The sequence below is a fragment of the Hibiscus syriacus genome, unplaced genomic scaffold (genome assembly GCF_006381635.1).
Source record: "Hibiscus syriacus cultivar Baekdansim isolate YM2019G1 unplaced genomic scaffold, ASM638163v2 tig00111774_pilon, whole genome shotgun sequence".
Lineage (NCBI taxonomy): Eukaryota > Viridiplantae > Streptophyta > Magnoliopsida > Malvales > Malvaceae > Hibiscus > Hibiscus syriacus.
In genome coordinates, this window is record NW_024063175.1 from 4,709,601 (window position 1) to 4,722,731 (window position 13,131).

Genomic DNA, 13,131 nt, shown 5'->3' on the forward strand with positions numbered 1-13,131 from the left:
TAATTCAATAAGAAAATGTTAAACGAAATCGATTCATTATGTTATTTGCCTTGTTTTTAACATTTAACACCAATAATATCACACTATCACCTACATATTTAAGATTTTAAAACCTTTTGAGGGGATGAGATGACATGAACACTTGTGGCTATGATTTGTTCCCTACACCACCACTGAGTAGAGTGGAGACCCAACAAAAGACTTGACTTTGAAACGGTCCACAAGTCAGTGGTCTCTACCCATTTCACAAGGAACGACCAAAACGAAAAAGTTATTTACCCTTGCTCATACAAGAATCTTCAACAATGCTCCTTTCTCCCCTCCTTTGGGGCTGGGATTTAAGAATTTCTCCTTTAATAATTTAACCACACGTATGTTAAATATTTTGGTAAAATATGCATTTAGTACTTAAACTATCAGTTTTGATTTGTTTTAGTACCTAAACTATCAGTTTGATCTGTTTTAGTACCTAAAACTTTCATTTTTCAAAATCATTCCTAACGTATAATTTTTGTTTCATTTTAGTACCCTGCCCTTAAAACTAAATGGACGGGCTCATCGACCGTCGCGTCTACAATTGTGATTTTCGTATCCGTCGACCAATGAAACCCAAACTTTTCAGCTCGCACCTTTTCAACCCCTTAAACGTGATTTCAGCCTCCGTTTCATCGGGAAACACTTCAATCTCCCCAAATCGACGATAGACTCTTTGATTTCTTCATCCTCCGATCTCCATAGTCCACTGTCCGATGAGCATGAAATTGGACTATGTTGGTCGACTCATCATTCTCTCGTAGTCCACCGTTTAGATTGGTCATCCTTCCACTAGAGCTTTGCCACATCAACCCATCTGTTAAGTTTTTAACGGTGGGGTACTAAAATGAAATAAAAACTAAACATTAGGTATGATTTTAAAAAAAATAAAAGTTTAGGTACTAAAATAGATCAAAACTAATAGTTTAAGTATTAAATGTGTAATTTACCCTATTTTTTAATCGAATATCTTGTTATACAACTCAGTAAATATTCTAAAAAGTTTAGAATAATTTTACTTTTAAAAAATAAATCATACATTATCAATCTACTCATATTTTCATTCATCTAAGAAAAACTTTTTAAAAACTACGGTAAATTTAGTTTAGTTCTCCCACTATTTCTTCTTTTATTATAATTATATTTTTGTTTCTCTTTATTTTCAATATTTATTTTTATTTTTAATAATATATATTACATATGAAAAATGTTATTTTCACTCCATTCATTGGGTTCTTTTTAATCCAAATATCACCAAACAAAAACAAATATATAAAGTAACATTCATTTCATATTATTTTTTAAAGTAACATCCTTTTATGTCACGTAAGATAAATCCGAGTCATGCAAAAAAATACTTTCTAGAAGATATTTTTTTTAGGAAGTGTATTATGATGATGTGATAGAAGTTGGTTAGAACTTTTAGAGATGAATTGAAAAGAAAGAGAAAATAAAAGGCTAAAATTATAAAAAATTATACGATTTTTTCAATAAATAAAAAAAATGTATGTGGTACGTGTTACATATTTACACGAGAACAAGCACAAGTTAAGCAGCGGCGATGACGTGCTTGTATTAACCTTATCTTTAATCACTCAATCAATGTATGTTTTAAAGTATATATTTAAACACTTAGGAAAAAAACTCATATCTAATCAATGTGATATTTAAGAAGCTCATGGCCAAACATGCTGATTTTGAGTTGTCAAAGATACACCTTGAACTTGATTAAACCATGTTTTAATCTTTGTTAGTTATTGTCTTCTTAAATATTCGAGACCTCAATATAAAAAATTGTCTTTGACCGTCGTATTGACATGAGTCTAATTAAGTTTAGAACTTGTCTTTGACAGCTCAAAAATCATCATGTTCATGAGCTTCTCTAATCTCACATTGTGTAGATATATGATTTTTAAGTGTTTAAACGCAATCTTTAAACATCCAATTATTGAATGATTGAAAATATTTACAGACATTGTTATCGCTTGACTTGTTCTTAGTGGTAGATCCAAAAATATATTTTTAATGTTGGACACACATATATTGACAATACAAAATACTTTTAATGGGGGTGGGCACGGATAAAATTTTCAGGATAGGCACATTGGTAACATATACAACTAACAAAAGAAAAATTTAGATTTTAAGATGAACATGAGAAAGATGTGGATCCACCATTGCTATGCTCATATATTTGCTCGTATAAATACATATTTTTGACATATACTATGTGCATTTATTCTTTTAAAACAAAATTTCGTATAATATTTCATATTTTTATTTTTTTATAATTATCGTATAAATAATATTGTAACATTTATTTCTCCAAAGTGTAGTTTCCTAGAAATGAGTTTTATGATGAATGGTGTGATGCACGTTGAATGTTTCCTTCCCATATCTTTTTTTCTCCTTTCCCCATCATTGTATTCATACCTTTATTTCTCCTATTTTTTTTAAAAGTTTTTTCAAAATTCTTGTGTTAGTTTTATGTGTTTTTTTCTTATTTTTTTTTATAAAAAGTTTAAGTCAGGAGTGATTTTTCAATTCAGACTAAATTATACCTAAGACTCAATTGAAATTTATATAGTAATTTACATATTATTCACTAAGAATAACAGCTGTAGAATTCAAACTTAAGATTCCAACCATCTCTGCCAACATTCATCGGCATAATTTTGACTTAAACATCAAACACCTTTTTGTTTTCTTGTCATTTCTAAATTAAATTCCAAGTGTTCTATAATACAATTGGACAATGCAGCGTCGTCCAAACTTGTGATAGGCTAAGGTACCCCAAAAGGTACAAATCATTACAAGAAAGTGGGGTCTTAACACAATTTAAATGGCAAGTACTTTGTATTCCCACTAGGAATTAATTCAGGCAAACTAAACGTTTAATATCTCAATTATCATTTTTATTTTGATTACCCATTGTTAAAAAATTAATATAACTGTCGACATGATAATTTTTTAAAAAATTTCAATGATGACATGGCATTATCTAATGGCGACACTTCAACATCATCATTAATTTTTTAATTATGAACGAGCAAAATGAAACTAAAATGAACGTTAAGTGTGATTTTAAAACAAAAGATAATAGAGTGACCAAAACGAAATAAAAGTGATAGTTGGATACAGAACGTGTAGTTACATAATTAATTAAAAATTAATATAAAAAAGTGTCCAAACCATATCTCTTATCCCATTTACGTGCCTAAACTTTTTTGGTCAATTTAGATGTCTAATATTCTAATGTTATCATTTGCCTATGCAGTAACGACCGTAAAAAAGTCAACTAATCAATTTTGACAGAAGGCTTGATTTTTTTCTTTAATTTAAAAATAAATAAAATTCATATATTTTTTAAAAAATCTCAACTTTTTCCTATTTCATTAAATACCCCAAGACTTTCAATTTCAATGTCGACCACCACCCGTCAGTTACCACCCACTCACCCGCCGGTCACCAGCTTGTCGACCATCCACCGATTGGATAGATGAGTGTTAGAATTTAAGGATTTAGGGGTTGAATTTAGGGATTTTATGAGTTTGAAGCCATGATTGACAGTCGACGATGGATGGGTAGGTGACGGTGGGTAGTAGGCGACTGATGGAGGCAGCAACAATGGTAGTCGATCGACTTTGAGATTAAGAATTTTGATGGATGCTTTGAGATTAAGAATTTTGAAACATTTTTTAGATTTTAGAAATAATTTAAAGTTTTTTTAAAAAAATATTTTTAAAAATTTATAAGGCATCACGTTTCACATTATGAGCGATTGACGAAATACTTTTACGTTAGGCACCACGTGTCACAGTCTAGACACCTAATGATAATATTCGAAACGTTAGGCATCCAAATTGATATAAAAAATTAGGTACCTAAAAAAAAATAAATATAGTTTGAACAACTTTTTTTATATTCAGCTTTAATTAAATAATTAATGGCATTGTCGTAAATAATAGAATAATGAAGGTGAATGAGTTATCAAACATTGTATAACTAGTTCAAGCTTTCCCAGTAGGCAGGCAAAGGCAGTAGTCATCTTCCTCTAATGGCGCCACATTCTTCTATTCTCACGCTTAAACTGCTTCTGCTTCTGCTTTGTTTCGGTTTTCTATTTCAGAAATCATTTTCGAAGAGCGTTTCGAAGGTACTCTTCTTCCTTCATTTCACTCTTTCTTCTTCTTCCTCTTCTTCTCGATCATCATTACTGTTTCAAACTATGATCCAACTTTGGCACTGGCAAGGGAAAGTTTCTGTTTGGCTACCGAGAAAAAGAAAAGAAAATTTAAAATTCGGTTTGCCACGTCATCGACTGAAAATCTTTGTGAGGTCGTTGACTAACTGCTTTGCATTGATGCTGTGAACAGACGGATGGCAACGCAATTGGGTAAAATCTGATTGGAAAAGAACAGAAGGAAAAGCAGGATCATTCAAGCACTCTCCCGGAAAGTGGTCTGGAGATCCTGATGATAAAGGTATCCTCTAACCTTCACCTCTTCCTCCTTATTTTCAAGGTTGAATCCAGTAGAATTTTCCACTATTCGAATCAGTTTGAGTATTACTGAGTTTGACTCGATTTAAAAATATTTAAAATTGAGCTCAACTCGAAAACTTTAAAGCTGAACTGGACTCGACTTAAACGTTTGTGAGCTCAAAATTCTTAAGTTCAATTCAAACTCGAAATAAAAAATTAAAGCTCGACTCGAAATAAAAAATTAAAACTCGAATCAAGATAAAACTATTTGAACTCAAATTTTTCTAAGACTTAACTTGATTGAAGCTCATAAAAAAACAAAAAGTAAATGTTAATTAATAATTTAACTTAAAAAAATTAATATATTATTTTTTTGAGTTGCTCGTGAGTTTTTTGAGTCGAGTGTCAAATATCTCGATTCGAATCGTTAAGAATTTAAGTTTAGTACGAGTTTAAGTCGAATCAATTTAATTCAACTTTTAACTGAATCAAACTCAAATATATCACAATGTATCTTGTATCAGATGACCTAATATAATTCCTGAAAATATTAAATTATCATATATTTTAAATATTTTTTTATTATTAAAAAGTTATTTTTACCTTTAAAATTTTATAAATATATTCCTCTTTAAATTTTAAAAGTTAACATTTAATATAAAATCCTGTAGGTATTCAGACGACCGGTGATGCTAAACATTTTGCGATATCCGCAAAGATCCCCGAGTTTACAAACAAGAACAGGACATTGGTCCTCCAGTACTCCATTCGGTTCGAGCAGGACATCGAATGCGGCGGCGGATATATCAAACTTTTATCTGGATTCGTCAATCAAAAGAAATTCGGAGGAGACACCCCATATAGGTTTGATTCAAACTTCATTTTACCCCAAATTTTTACTGTATCAAACTTGCAATTTGGTATTTTTCTGGTTGCTGTCCTACTTTTTACTTGTTTGAGATCATTTTTTTACTAACCCTCACTATTTTTACCCTGCAGCTTAATGTTTGGGCCAGATATATGTGGCACACAAACAAAGAAGCTCCATGTTATACTTTCTTACCAAGGCCAGAATTACCCTATCAAGAAGGAATTGGAATGTGAAACAGATAAGTTGACTCATTTCTACACTTTCATTCTCAGGCCGGATGCAAGTTATAGTATCTTCATTGACAATCGCGAACGGGATTCCGGTACCATGTATTCCGACTGGGATATTCTTCCGCCCCGGAAAATCCGAGACCTCAAAGCTACAAAGGTGATCATTTACCCCATAAGATCTGTTTTCTGAAGCTTCAGAGTTTGAATTCTTTAAATTTCAATCTTTTTGCAGCCTGCTGATTGGGATGATAGAGAATACATTGATGATCCTAATGCCACTAAACCTGAGGTAATGTTTCATGTCATTGATTCATCTCAATGATTTTGCAGTTGATATATGTTCCGGTTAATTCGGTTAATGGTTATTCGGTTTGGTCGGTGACCAAATTAACCGAATAAACACCCTAATCTCAATGATTTTGCAGTTGATATATGTTCTAAATGCTAAATATGCTTGACCCCATTTTGATGTTGCAGGGTTATGATAAGATTCCAAAAGAAATTCCAGATCCTAATGCTAAAGAGGTTAGTTTGTGACTTATAATGCAAAAATATTAAGCCTTTAGCCATGCACCTGTATGTCTAGTGCTTCTGTGTACGAGTGTAAATGAATCGGGTTTGAATGAATAAGGTTGTGTTCGTATTCGTGTATTTATTTTTGAAAGTGTTCATGTTCAGTTCGTATTCATTTAAGTTTTTAATATTGTGTTTGTTTTTTTATTTTTTGAAGGTATTCATGTTCGATTCGTTTAACGTTCGCGAACTTATTTACTTATATGTTTGTTAACATATTTGTTTAACGTTCACCAATATATTCATTGCACACTCTCTTTTTGTCTTTTCATTTGTAAGCCAAATAAAAAATTGTAAAATTACTTCACTTGTCCTTAAATTCTTTAGGCTTTACAATTTGAACTCTAAAATTTGTCATGTGGTCTAGTCCTATCTTCACCAATAAATGTAAAAAAGAAAAAGAAAAAGGGAACCGAATAAAAAGCTTGGTCGTGAAGATAAACGTACCAAATACACATTTTTCTGTATTTGTTGTTATCTCTTGAGGTTCCGGGTTTGAGTACTGTGTAAGGAGTAGAGCTACAAAAATTATTTTGGAGAGTTAAATTTAGAAATTGTATTAAGAATTTTTTTTTGAGTAGATGAAAATGAATAATGAGTGTCAATTTATGTTTAAAGATACTAATTTTCTTTTAAAAATATTTTAATTTTATCTTTTAAAAAATAATTTTATATTAAATTTATAAAAAAATAATTCAAAATTTTTATTAGAAGCTGGAACCGTCAATGCCCAAGGGTACGAGCATTCATTATTAAAGGGTTGAAAGTCTTTGAATAAATACTAATTTGTATTCACCCTCATATTTATCAAAAAAAAAAAAAATGAATAATTTATCAAACACTATTTTCATTTATACCCTGCTCCCATATTTTCCCTTGTTTCAAAAGTTTCTACAATCAACTCATATTATTTTCACTGGTTAGCCTGATCATTGGGATGAAGAAGAGGATGGCATTTGGAAAGCACCGAAGATACCGAATCCAAAATACAGAGGACCATGGAAACCCAAGGTTTGTTCTAATGCTAACAAGTAAATATGAGGCCTACGTTTTATTTTACAGCAGATTCTCATCAATACAACCTTTGTTTTTCACTACAGAAAATCAAGAACCCTAACTATAAGGGGAAATGGAAGATTCCTTATATTGACAATCCAGGTACCTGCAATGCATGCTTTATTTTCTTGTATCTGTTCAAGATAAGAATATTTGTAATTGAATAATTTGCTTCTTCTCTCTATAGAGTTTGAAGATGATCCTGATCTGTATGTGCTTAAGCCTATCAAATATGTAGGCATTGAAGTTTGGCAGGTAGTTCTAATGAACATGGATATATGTTTTACTAATGTGGGATAGCCTTGATTTATGATGCAATGTGATATGTACCACACAGGTGAAGTCTGGTTCGGTTTTCGACAATGTTTTGATCTGCGACGATCCGGAGTACGCGAAACAAGTGGTAGATGAAGTGTTTGCCAACCGGGGAGCTCGAAAAGGAGGCATTTGAAGAAGCGGAGAAAGTGCGAAAAGCACGAGAGGAGAGGTTATCAACAGTCCCTTTGCTCCCCATATTCATCCATGAATTCTACCATGAAATTTGTTTTCTTGAATAGATTTAAGTCAATCACTTGCAGGAAGCTCAAAGAGCAAGAGAGGAAGGAGAGAAAAGAAGAAGAGACCGGGGTTACGATCGACGATACCGGGATCGCTATAGAGACAAATATGGAAGGGTATGTCTTCTCTTCCTACTAAATCTTTCTCACACCCTAAACTTTAAATCTAAACCGAAACACTCATAACCGAGATGTTTTGCTTTGCAGCATCCTCGCGATTATAGGGATGATCATGTAAGTATCAACCTCTACTTGACCTAGCTCTCGGTTTATGTGATTACTCTATGATTGAAAACAACATAACTTGTTAAAGAAACCGCAGAATTGGGTAGATCATAAAATAACAAGTCCTGTTTGGTTTGCAGGATGAGCTCTGAAGGGTCTCGCTTGCTCCTTGGTGTTACTTGCCTTTCCTTTATGCTATTGTCTCTGAATTTAGCTAAGCTTAGCATTTTTTTGCACTAAATTATTGTATAATTTAAGAACTCATTCTGCATGGAAATAAACCCTACCGGTCTATTTTCTTTTATCTTAAATCTAATCATTTATTTTAAATTGGAATACCAAAGTTTCTTCCACATCTTCCTTTACATTCAACACAAATAGAAATAGAGGTGTAAATGAAATAGAGCTTGAACGAATAAGGTTATATTCGTGTTCGTTTGTTTATTTTTGTAGGTGTTCATGTTTATTTCGTGTTCGTGTTAGTTTATTTATTTTTGAAGGTGTTCGTGTTCGTTTATTTATTGTTCAACGTGTTCATTTAATACCCCTGAACGTGTTCGTTTATATATTTACGAACATGTTTATTTAACGTTCATTTATCATTCGTTTATATGATCAGCTTTTAGATTGTTGAACTATGTTTTGATATAACAATTTATGGCAAAATGTTTTTGGACTTGAATTGAATTTATTTAAAGTTTTCAAAAATAATTCAAAGTCCATTTAATTTGGAATTGAACACAAAAATGTTTTTATAAATAGTACTGTATTAGATGAATAATACCGATATTGTATAAATAGTACAAATACTGTGTGAACAGTAATAAATAGTACCCGATGCTTAAAAAAATCGAATGTAAAATGTGTATCGATACTGTAGCAATGTATCGATACATTACTACAATAATTTTAGCCTAACGGTCATAAAATTCAAATTTTATGAAGGGGTACCGATACACCGTAATAGTGTACCGATACACCCTGTTATGGATAGTTTTAATTTTGCAGAAAATGAATCTCCAACGACTCCAAAACATCCCCAACGACTATATACGAAATGTTCTAGTGAGCTTGAAGAAGTATGAGAACAACTATCCAAGCATTCAAACACAAGAGAAGAGTTTTTCATTCTTATTTTCATTCTCTCTTGTAAATATTGTTCTAGTGAGCTTAATTCTTTTAAACACCTACATTTGAGAGGTTTATTTATTTACTTTTTTTATCCTTTTGTAAAGGGAAAATGTTCTAGCTAAGCCCGTGTAAAAGCTAGGGAGTTGTAAAGGTTATCTCTTTATCTTCAAAAGAAAGAACAAATTAGTGAATTTGTTGGCAAATCCTTAATGTGAATAGCTAAGGTAGTGGATGTAGACTTAGTTAAGAAGTCGAACCACTATAAATCGCTGTGCAATTTCCTATCTTTCAATCTCCTTACTCCCTAAACACAAAAACCGTTCCGACCCCTCTTTGCAAACCATTCCGGTTGTCGATTCGAGCTTCCGCAAATCCCAACAATTGACATCAGAGCCTAACTCCTTAGAAGGCTTAACATCCTTGAGACGATCCTTGAAGAAGCTCTACCAATTTTCGACGCAACCGACAAAGAAATGGCTTCAACCTCTAGTGCTTATTACCTTGAAGATATACCTATTATGGATTCGTAACCGGTTAACAAACCACCCTTCTTCAATGGAGCAAATTATGCCCATTGGAAGAATAATATGATGTACTTTATTCGAGCATATAATCTAGGGGCTTGGAACTCAATCATGAACAATTACTCCTCTCCACTCGACAAGTACAACGATTGGAGTAAAGAAGAGCAGAAAAATTTCCAGCTTAATTCTAAGGCTATATATATTCTCTTATGTGCTTTAGGTCCAAATGAATATGGAATAATCTCATCTTGTTCAAGTGCCAAAGAGATTTGGGATAAGCTCCAAGTCACTCATGAAGGAACCGACGAAGTGAGGGAATCAAAGAAAAGTCTTCTCAACCATAGCTATGAGAACTTCAAGATGAAACCCGATGAAGACATCAAAGCTATGACGGATAGAATTTTCGTGATTGTCAACGGTCTCAGGTGATTTGGAGAAATAATCCCTAATGAGAAGCTTGTAAGAAAGATGGTCTACTCTCTTCCAAGTTCGTGGCAATCGAAGAAGACCGCCATTATTGAAGCTAAAGACCTAAAGTCCCTCACTCTCGACGAGCTAATTGGTTCACTTCTCACTCATGAGATGATGTTGAAAGAAGAGGAAGAAGGTGAAAATAAGAAAAACAAGAAGAAGAAGGAGGTAGGCATTGCCTTCAAATCCACCAATGAAAGCTATCAAGATTCAAATGATGAGGTGGATGAAGATGATGATGAACAAGAAGAAGAGATGGTCAAGCTCTTGAAGGAACTCAAGAGATTCATGATTTTCAAGGAAGTGAAATATGAATCAACCAAGAAGAAGAGTCCCCCGGTGTGCTTCAATTGTCAAAGAAAGGGGCATGTCAAGTATGAATGTCCTCTTCTAAAGAAAAAGGGGAAGAAGGCATTTGTTACATCTTGGAGTAATGAAGATGATTCCAATTATGAAGATGAAGTAGTCAACCTATGGCCACTCAAGAAGAATTCGAGGTATCTTCTAACTCAAATGAATTTAATTCATTTACTTTTGATGAGTTACAAGATGCTTATAATAGGTTGTATTTAGGATTTGAGACCATGAATTCCAAATATACAAAATTAATTTCAAAACTCAAAATTGAAAATAAATTGATTTTGAAAATCAAAATGAAATTTTGAAAAATGATTTAGAGCTTTCAAAAATCAAAATAAATGATTTAGAAAAGAAAAATTTTGAGTTAGGAGTTAAGCTTGAAAGCTTAAAAAAAGAAAAAGAATTAATTTCTAAAAAAACCTATTATGTTTAAAAATGACAAAATGCTCACATTTCCATTATCATGATCATTTGGAACATACTTGTCATTTTAAGAAAGGAAAACATTTTAAAAGTAGGCAAGTATTCTGAAAGGAACAAGGGGCATTGAAACTAATGTTCAAGGATCCAAAGCAATTTGGATATCAAAATCTACTTAAATGTCTCTTGTAGGTGTGTGGGAGCAATGGTGATGAAGATGACGAAATCAAGATGCTCTAGCCACACATGAAAAAAGAATGGGTAACCTCTAAGCTTAATGCTTTTAATTTTGGTTATTTGGTTGCTCATTTGATTTTAAGCATGCATGAGTTTTGGTCTTAAATGATTATGCATTATTATTTTAATCTCATATATGTTGAAAAGGTTTTATGATGAACATTTTAAAGTTTTAATGATTTTTCAGAATTTTTTGTTCATCATAATAACATTTTGGTCAAAATTGATTTTAAATGCAAATGATATCTCTCTAACAATTGATATCAACTTTTCAAATACTTTGATTTTATAAATCTTTAAAATTTTTGACCTAAATTTAAATGTTTATGCATGTGTTTTAAATGTAATAAATATCTCTCTAATAATTGATATCAATTTTTTTTCAAATGCATAATATTTTTGAAAAGCTTTATGCATATGCACTTAATTTCAACAATTGATATTGCATAAAGTATTTTAGACTTGGAAACATTGAATTTCATGTACAACTAACATGTTTGTTATTCTTTGTTGAAATTCAATTTTGTTTAAGTGTCAAGTTTTTTTTAAAGCTAAATTTTGTTTGGAATGCACTTATTGAGGGGAAACTTTGAGTTTTCAAATGATTTTTTAAATATCAAATTTATCACTTACTCTCCAAAGTTATTTTGAACTTCAAAGATTGAATTATTTTTGATATAACAAAAAGGGGGAGAAGTTTGGTTTGAAAAATTCAATTTCTTAATGAAAAAGATGGAGCTTAACATTTCATATATTTTCCAACAATTGGTAACAATTTGTATTTTTTAACAATTCATATCCTTTTGTTAACAATTGATATCTTTTTCATTAAATATTTTATTAAGGGGGAGTTTTGCCAAAAACAAATTTTCAAATGTTTTGTTATATCAAAAAGGGGGAGATTGTTGAACTATGTTTTGATATAACAATTTATGACAAAATGTTTTTGGACTAGAATTGAATTTATTCAAAGTTTTCAAAGTTTACAAAAATAATTCAAAGTCTATTTAATTTGGAATTGAGCACAAAAATGTTTTTATGAATAGTACTGTACTGTATGAATAGTACCAGTACTGTATAAATAGTACCGATATTGTGTGAACAGTAATGATCAGTAATGAACAATACCCGATGCTTAAAAAACATCGAATGTAAAATGTGTACAGATATTGCTACAGTGTATCGATACACTGCTATAGTAATTTCAGCCCAACGAACATAAAATTCAAATTTTATGAAGGGGTATCGATACACCTTAATAGTGTACTGATACACCCTGTTATGGGCAGTTTTATTTTGCAGAAAATGAATCCCCAACGGCTCCAAAACATCCCCAACGGCTATATACGACTTCAAACTCATTTCAAGCCATAAATACAAGCTGAGGACACTTGAAGAAGTATGAGAACAACTAGCTAAGCATTCAAATACAAGAGAAGAGTTTTTCATTCTTATTTTCATTCTCTCTTATAAATATTGTTCTAGTGAGCTTAATTCTTGTAAACACCTACCTTTGAGAGGTTTCTTTGTTTACTTCTTTTATCCTTTTGTAAAGGGGAAATGTTCTAGCTAAGCCCGTGTAAAAGCTAGGGAGTTGTAAATGTTATCTCTTTATCCTCAAAAGAAAAGAACAAATTAGTGAATTTGTTGGAAAATCCTTAGTGTGGATAACTAAAGTAGTAGATGTAGACTTAGTTGAGAAGTCAAACCACTATAAATCGCTGTGCAATTTTCTATCTTTCAATCTCCTTACTCCCTAAACACAAAAACCGTTCCGACCCCTCTTTGCAAACCGTTTTGGTTGTCGATTCGAGCTTCCGCAAATCCCAACATAGTTTTACCCTTTCATTTGCAAGCTAAATACAAATGGTAAAATTATGCCAATAGTGCTTAAACTCTTTAAAATTCACAGTTTAAATTTTAAATTTTAACATGTGTTCAGTTTAGTCCATACATTCAC

General features: G+C 31.8%; 1 pseudogene; it reads left to right on the plus strand.

The window, feature by feature from the left end:
* Positions 1-4,090: 4,090 nt before the first annotated feature.
* LOC120170197 lies at positions 4,091-8,283 on the plus strand (annotated as a pseudogene).
* The last annotated feature ends 4,848 nt before the right edge of the window (positions 8,284-13,131 follow it).